Here is an 8,863-nt window from a genome sequence, read left to right as displayed (position 1 = left end):
ATAACTTATTAGTACGTTATGATGTATTTGAAATTTTTTATATTTTAATCAAAATACAACAAATATTTTTAAAATTTTATTATATCTTTAACGAAATCATTAATCATTTTATAATTATAACATTATGCCGAGAAAATAATGATATGAATTTTATCATCATCTATTTTAAACTAATATTAGATATAAAAGTATTTTGGTAATTATATTAGAAGGAAAATTTTACGATTATATCAATCTCGACTAGACCCAAATAATATATATTAAAATTAAACCGCTTAAAACTCGATTAAAAAAAAACTAAAACAGTACATTATTTGCCCATTTTATGGTTTAGGGTTAAAGGTTTAAGATTTACTATTTAAAGGTTTAGGGTTTATGGGTTTAGGGATTATGTTTACGGCTTATGGTTTAAGGGTTGGGGTTTAAGGGTTATGGGCTAGTGGTTAAGGGTTTATGGGTTATGGGTTAATGGTTTAGGGGTTAATGCTTAGGGGTTTTTATTTTGTGGTTTAAGGTTTAGGGGATATAATTTAGGGTACTTTAGTAGGGGATATAGTTTAATGGTTTAACGTTTAGAGTATTGATTAATTAGTGTTATTATTTTGTGGTTTAGGAATCAAGGGATATAGTTTAGGGTTATGATTAATTCATACATTTTGTGGTTAAGGCTTAGGGGTTATTATTTTATGGTTTATGTTTAGGGGATATAGTTTAGGGTTTAGGGGATATATATACTTTAGGGTTTAAGGTTATAGGGATATAGTTTAATGGTTTAAGGTTTACAGTTTTGATTAATTAGTGTTATTATTTTGTGGTTTAAGGATCAAGGGATATAGTTTAAGGTTATGATTAATTCATACATTTTGTGGTTAAGGCTTAGGGGTTATTGTTTTGTGGTTTATGGTTAGGAGATATAGTTTAGGGTTTAGAGGATATATTTTAGGGTTTAAGGTTATAAGGATATAGTTTAATGGTTTAAGGTTTAGAGTTTTGATTAATTAGTGTTAATAATATTAAGTATTTTGATTAATTAAAATATTATAAAAATATAAAGACAAAATGATATTAAAATTACTGCGTTTTATTGAAAACGCCACAAATATCCATGGAAGCAAAACGCTGTCGTTTTATACTTTGTTATTACTGGCGCTTTCAGCAAAAACGCCACAAACAGCATGAAATACCGGCGTTTTTCAAAAACGCCACAACGTTATATCAATTGAAACGTCGTCGTTTTTATTTTTTAGTGGCGAACTCTATAAAACGCCAGAAATATCTGCCAATAGAAAGCAGACGGTGTCGTTTAGTATTTTGTTATTAGTGGCGCTTTATCACAAACGCTGCAAAAAGTTGTCATTACCGGCGTTTTTGAAGGAAACACCACAAATATCTTTTAGGGGATTGGTGGGAAACGTCGTCGTTTTTTGTTATTTTTATAAGTGGCGTTTTCTGAAAACGCCGCAAACTCTAAATTTTTTTTAACTAAAACGTCGTCGTTTCTGTGTGGCCCGAAATTGCTTTACTCTCTGCCAAAGTCAATTTCCCTGATTTCCCCCAAATTTCCCCCAACTTCTTCTCCCCCAAATTTTTTACCCTAGTTTCCCAACATCGCATTGCATCCAGCGACAGAGAAGAAGCAAAAGAACACGTTGACTTTCTCCCCTCTCCCTCTCTCTCTCCCTCTTTCTGTCTTAGGGTTTTTCTTTCTTACCAATGTGCTTTTCTTTCTTGGATTTAGCTTTTTCCATGGATTCCCAATGACACCCAAATTTTACAAGGAATGTTTTAACGTCTTCCTGCTTTCTGGGTCTTTCTGCTTTTCTTGTTTTAATCTTCCTTTCTCTCCTTGTTTTATTTTGCTCTCCTTCTGTTTGTTGAAACTCCCCAATTAATTCCATTTCTTGCTTATTCTTTTTTCTTAAGAAATGTGGGATTGTTTGTTAGTAAGATTTTTTGGGTCTTTGTTTTTCTCGTTCATTTACGAAAAGAAACGAATTTTAACTGAAACTCAGCTCTTTGATTATTTGATCCCCGTTTCATATGATGAGATCCGAATTGATCTTTTCTTCTTGTATTTGGACTGGGCTTGAAAATGTTTGTTTTGTTCTTGAATTTGTTAATACTGGGTGGATTAGTTCATTCATGTAGTAGATATTTGATACAATGGTTAACATAATTGAATCAATGTACTTCACAAGATATTGATTAAAATTTTAAACCCCATTTTAATGGTAAAATATCATGGTGTCATGGAGTTGCAAATGCTGGTCCCCATCCATTGTTCAAAGTTCATAAAGTTAGAAATGTCTAATGAAAATTTCTTGGCCAATCAGTTCCATTGGCTAGATGGTTTGACCCATATTATCAGATCTGTTTGTTTTTAACCTATTGTTTGTAATGTCTGTTAATGAGTTTCTTCTTATAAACTTCTTTTGATTCTTAGGCTCAGATGTGAACGACTAAAACATTTACTTCCCCCATTTTCTTTTTCCTTTTATATGATTTTTTTTAACACTTAACTTAGGTTGGAAACTTCTCTTATCACATTACTTGTTAAGGCTAGAGGCCAAAGTTTACTTCTTGCTAATATCAACAATCTTTTACAACAAGATTTTGATGTCTTTTAACAATCTGTTGACCAATATTTTCATGATTAGCTTTTGCAAACACCGCAGACTTTTAAACTTTTACTTGTGTCTAAATATGGATGTCATTTCTATCCCTTTTCTATATCTAGGAAAACCTGACATGAAGTTTATTTTGACTGAATTATAAATACATGTAATGTAAAAACATTTGCAAAGAACTCATCGCATATTTTTTAATGAGAAGTTTATTTTGATGAATTATATCGCAAAACCGACATGAAGTTTTACTAAGGAAATGTCATTGTCTTTCAATTCTCCATCACTTGATCTTGAACATTGACTGGATTAGTCACATTATGCCTTATATCAATTTTCAATTTAGATGGTTGTAGTTTGAAGATGATCTAATTTGGTACAAATCGGTTGGATTTTCCGACATTTAATTTTTAAACTTTTTCGTGGTCATTCTTCATGTCACATTTACGAGACGCAAGTAAGTTTTTTACTTAATTACTTTTACATTTATGTTCTCTGTATTGAATCTAATTTGATAAATCAATGCATTCCAGGGAGCAATTGGAAAAATGATCAGCCATTCAGATTGATAATTTTTGTATCAGTTTGTTAGCATCCTTATCAAGTATCAAATGCCTATCTGTTACTTCTTGTACACTGCAGGTTGGTTCTATAATTCCTTCTTATTTGGGTTATTCTATCAAGATTTACTTAGAAACTGTTCTATTTTACAATATTAACTAATGTACTAAACTTCATGATACCGAGTACCTGTTACCAAATTAATATATCATAGTATTTGAATTAATTTTGTACAAAAGTATTTTTTTGACTGCTTTTAACCAAAACCTAATTTTTTCTTCCCTATTTTTGTACTATGACGATTGTTAATAAATTTAATTATTACTATAATAATTATATGAAGTAATATATATGAAGTAAAATTATATTGTATACTAAATATGGTACATATACTTTAATTCCTTGTGTTTTGACTTTTAGGATATAGTTCCATGTGTCTGTACTAGTGAATTAATGTTGTATGTATTTCAGTTACTACTTCCTGCTCCTCTTGCAACTATTGTTTCAACTGAAGCTGCCATTTAATCTTCGAATTAATATTTGGTACTGATATAGATAAAGTTTTTATATTTGCTTAAACTGAAATATATTTGGTGCTACTCTTATAATCTTACATTGATCAATTTCTGGCTCTTTTCCTTTGAATACATGGTTCTCTTGATACTAAATACTCAGGTACTTTCTCGCATATTCGTGATTCTTATTAGATAAGTTATATATCAATGATTATGTTAGTTTCCATCAAGGCCTCTGTAAACATAAAGTTGGTATTCGGTTAGGAGAAGTTAATGTTTATGAGTTTTGTGGAGTATGATTCGCACATGCAAAGTTGGTTTGTTTCAATCATGCATTTTCATGTTTACATAATAATGGTATTCCATTTTGGTTATTTAGATGTTCTTTTTTGGTGCATTTTCATGTTTCTATCCAACTTATGTGTTTAGTGTGGACTTAGATTGATTTAAGAGTTTAATCTTTGTCTTGTTGCTCACGTTTTATATAATAAAATTGTTATATTTTGTTTGAAAATGCTTTTCAATTTCTAATTATAAAATGAGATGTCGATTGAAGGTAATAAATACTATGGTGAAGGAAGAAAATGGCACTGATAATGGTATTTAGAATGGCAACCTTATATTGGATATAGTAAATTGCAGCAAGACTCAATATATTATGATGATTTTCATGGTCATTGGCAAATTCCAGTTGATTGGGGTTGAAGCAATTGATTTTAATATTTAATATTTAATATTTTTAAATGTCTGTAAAAGTTATAACTAATTTTTATCAAAATAGTATTAATTATTATTTGAAGTATGAATAAGTATGAATAAGAACACGTGATAATCGGTGTCTTCTTGAGTAGTTCCTGTCATCATATCCTTAAGTTTCCTTTGTCCCATTGATGATAAGTGTGCTTTCTATACAGTTGCGCTTTTGCGATTTTCTTTGAGGTGTACAGACTTCATTTATCGCTTCTGCTCCTCCCGCAAGTATTGGTTCAACTGAAGTCGCCATTTAATCTTCAATTAAAATTTGGTATCGATATAGATAAAGTTTTATATTTGCTTAAACTGAAATATATTTGGTGCTACTCTTATAATCTTACATCTGTTCTAGGTACTATCGAGCACCGAAATAATATTTGGTGCAACTAAATACACCACGACCATTGACATTTGTTCTAGGTACGCATGTGCCGTTTAGTTGCTAAATTTTTTCCTTATTTCTATGCATTTTCACTTTAAATTACTTAACAAATATTACTTTTTGGACTCCAGCCTGCTTGTTGGTGAGAGTGGAGTAGACCAGTGCACGCTTTATTAAGGTACGTTTTAAATATTTTAAAGATTCAAAGTATATAGGTGGAAACCCGACCTTATAGTATTAATTATTTGAAGTATGAATAAGTATGAATTAATTTTATTACCATATATGTAGCTTGCTTGTCCATTATAATTACAACAATAGTTGAGCTTGTCCATTCCTTATTTTAAATATTTTAAAGATTCAAAGTATATAGGCTGGAAACCTGACCTTATAGTATTAATTATTTGAAGTATGAATAAGTATGAATTAATTTTATTACCATATATGTAGCTTGCTTGTCCATTCCTTATTTTAAATATTTTAAAGATTCAAAGTATATAGGCTGGAAACCTGACGGGTTGCCTTATATCGAGCTGCAAGATATAATGGATCCTCCCTAGGTGTAACAACGCCACGTATGATGAATCTTAAAAAATTCAAGAAGAATTGAAAAAAGTTCTATCGCTATTGAATATTTATATAACCTTACTTTATTTCCAATTTACTTATAAAAATTAAACTACGATTCTTTCTTGATATTATTATATTCAAATTACTATTTTGTTATATTAATAATGTTTGATTTTAATATTTAATATTTTAAATGTATTTGGATAAAAATCAAAATATTTCCAAAAATGTTCTATGGAGCTTATAAATAATTCTATCGACCTTAAAAAGAATTAAAAATTTCAACAATGAAGGGCCAATTATAAATTATTTTATCAATATAACAATATTGATCATTGTTTAAATATATTATAACTAATTTTTATCAAAATAGTATTAATATTGATCATTACTTAAATAAATTACATAACTCACATAACGTATATAACAACTTACATAACTTAACTAATACATGTAGTTTAATCTAATAATTTCCTTAAAAGCATATAGTTTAAAAGTTCAAATTTCATAACTTACATAAAACATAAATATATATCATATCAAGACTTACATAATATACAACTTACCCGTGTAACTTATTGCCAACTTTAGACTTCAACAACTACGAAATGGATAGGATTTGGATGAATTTCTCAAGGGCAAGCAACGAGTATCAAAATGGAGTGCAATCCTTTTTAGATTTTGCATTTCACAATTCAAGCCAAGAGAATATGATTCTTTGCCTGTAAGAAGTGTGGCAATATCTATTGGCATTATCGTGAAGTTGTCTCACGAACATCTAATTGTTGATGGCTTCATTCGGGGTATAAAAATAGATTTTCCATGGAGAGTGTACACCTAGTGGAGCCTCTTCGATGATTAATCCGGTTATCCTTATAGTGGTTACCGTCAAGCATGTTAGAGAAGATGACATGGAAGGTATGATGCGGGATGCATTTAATATATCGAGTGAAAGTTTCCAATCATTTCCACCAAACTATGTTGCATCGATGATTATAATATCGGTGGGAATACTTTTATGGAAACGAGAAGAAGTGTACCGGATGAACAACCGAATGAAGAAGCGGCGAAGTTCTACACGTTACTTGGTGAAATGAATGAAGAACTTTATGAGGGATCAAAATTTTCGAAAATGTCATTCTATATTCGCCTTTTCCACTTAAAATGTTTGGGAGGGTGGATCGGAAACTCTTTGACAATGCTGTTAGAGCTTTTGAAGAAATGTTCCCGTTTGCAAAAATCCCTCAATCATGTAAAGACATGAAGAAAGTGATAAAAGATTTGGGCCTTGGTTACAACAAAATTCATAGTTGCCCAACGGATAGCTCAGTTGGTAGAGCAGAGGACTGAAAATCCTCGTGTCACCAGTTCAAATCTGGTTCCTGGCATATGATTAATTTGTATGAGTATCTACTCTACAAATTAATTGATATGGATCGACATAATACATACTTATCTAGCTAGGTATCTGAGAGTAAACCCTCTCTTGGTATTGGGGTGATCGGAGAAATCAACAGTCTTGTCATGTTTACGGTAAATCTCGTTGGATGAATAGAGATGTAGAAGATGTTAATGAGGATGAATATGGGCCACAGTCAAGAAGGAAACCGAACAAGATTTTGCGATATTTCCCGCTAATCCCAAGGCTTCAAAGGCTATTCATGTCGTCAAAGACAGTCGAGTTTATGACGTGGCATCATGATCAACGAACGGATGATGGATTATTAAGGCATCCTGCTGATTCTTTAGCATGGAAATCATTTGACAATAAATTTCCAAGCTTTGCAAGTGATGCTCGGAGTGTAAGGCTCGGGTTAGCATCTGACGGATTTAATCCTTTTAAAATCATGAGCACCTCGTACAGTACTTGGCCTGTGGTCCTTGTTCTTTATAATTTGCCTCCATGGCTTTGCATGAAGCAATCTTCTTTGATATTATCTATGATTATCCCTGGAGAGAAAGGCCCCGGAAATGATATTGACATATATCTGCAGCCACCGATTGAAGAGTTAAAACAATTATGGGCGGTGTTGAGACGTATGATGTATTGAGAAAGGAGAATTTTCACCTACGTCTTCGCTTTTTGTGGACAATTAATGATTTCCAAGATATGCGAATTTATCCGGTTGGAGTACCGAGGACGTTATGCTTGTCCTTGTTGTGCCGCTCAAACGTGTTCACAATGGTTATATAATGGGAAGAAGTTCGCTATATGGGGCATCGTCGGTGGTTAGATGAAAATCATAGCTATAGATTTCGAGAGCTTTATTTGATGCATCAAGAGTTGAAAAAGCTCCTGAAAGGACCATTGATCTCAAATCTTATTCATGTTAAAAGATATGGATTTCGATTACTAAGTGAATCAACCATCTAACAGCAAACAAATAGACGATCGAGGATGAATCGATGATGAATCGACGAGGAGGATGACCCTAATGAGGCGACTTGTGGAAGAAAAGAAGTATTTTTTTGAGTTGTTTTATTGGGAGCATCACATATTACGCCACAATCTTGATGTGATGCATATTGAAAAGAATGTCTGCGAGAACATCATCCAGGCAATTTTGAACGTCGATGGTAAATCAAAAGATAATCTTCAGAGTCGACTTGATTTAGTTCACATGGGAATTAGACGTGATCTTCATCCCCAAGTACGTCCTAATGGAAAATATTGGTTGCCGCCTACAATTTTTGCAATGTCAAAGGAAGAGAAAGAAATGTTCTGCACGGTGTTGAAGGATATAAAGGTTCCAGATGCGTATGCATCAAATATATCTCGATGTGTAAGTCTTAAAGATCGAAGACTATATTCATTAAAATCACATGACTATCACATCTTGATGCAAGATCTACTTCCAGTTGCTTTACGGTGCTGTATGTCAAAGAAGGTAACATCTTGTATAATTGAACTGTCCAATATAATGAAAGCAATTTGTGGCTAAGTTTTGAATGTTGAAGAACTTGAAAAAGTACAAGATCGAGCCGCTTTGACATTATGCAATTTGGAGAAGATCTTTCCACCTTCCTTTTTCATAATTATGGTGCACCTTGTCATTCATTTCCCTCATGAAGCAATAATTGGTGGGCCGGTTTTCTATCGTTGGATGTATCCAATTGAAAGGTGCTAATTTATTTCGAAGGCATTCCACCTTTATACCTATAGTTACCAGTTTTGATAATGTTGTATATGGTGTTTTGGTTCCTTAGAAAATTGAAGTCTTATTGCCGTAACAAGCGTTATCCGGAAGGATCGATTGCTGAAGGCTACTTGGCAGAGGAGTGTATGACATTCTATTCTAGATATTTAGAAGATGTTAAAACAAGATTGAATAGACCAAGTAGAAATGTCGGACTCAATGATCCTAGCTTGGCCGGAACTTATTTATTTCAAAGTTATAGAGAACCAATCGGCAAAGTTGAAATTACAGAATTAGATGACCGATCTTGGATACAAGCAC

General features: G+C 32.2%; 1 non-coding gene across 1 annotated transcript; it reads left to right on the top strand.

Annotated features, from left to right (window-relative positions):
- The first annotated feature begins 6,717 nt into the window (after positions 1-6,717).
- On the top strand, positions 6,718-6,793 carry TRNAF-GAA (transfer RNA phenylalanine (anticodon GAA)). Its single transcript has one exon. It is a non-coding gene; the product is annotated as a tRNA-Phe (tRNA).
- The last annotated feature ends 2,070 nt before the right edge of the window (positions 6,794-8,863 follow it).

This window comes from Gossypium arboreum, chromosome 5 (assembly GCF_025698485.1).
Source record: "Gossypium arboreum isolate Shixiya-1 chromosome 5, ASM2569848v2, whole genome shotgun sequence".
Lineage (NCBI taxonomy): Eukaryota > Viridiplantae > Streptophyta > Magnoliopsida > Malvales > Malvaceae > Gossypium > Gossypium arboreum.
The sequence above is the reverse complement of the archived record's forward strand: the minus strand, read 5'-3'. Positions and strand labels throughout refer to the sequence as shown.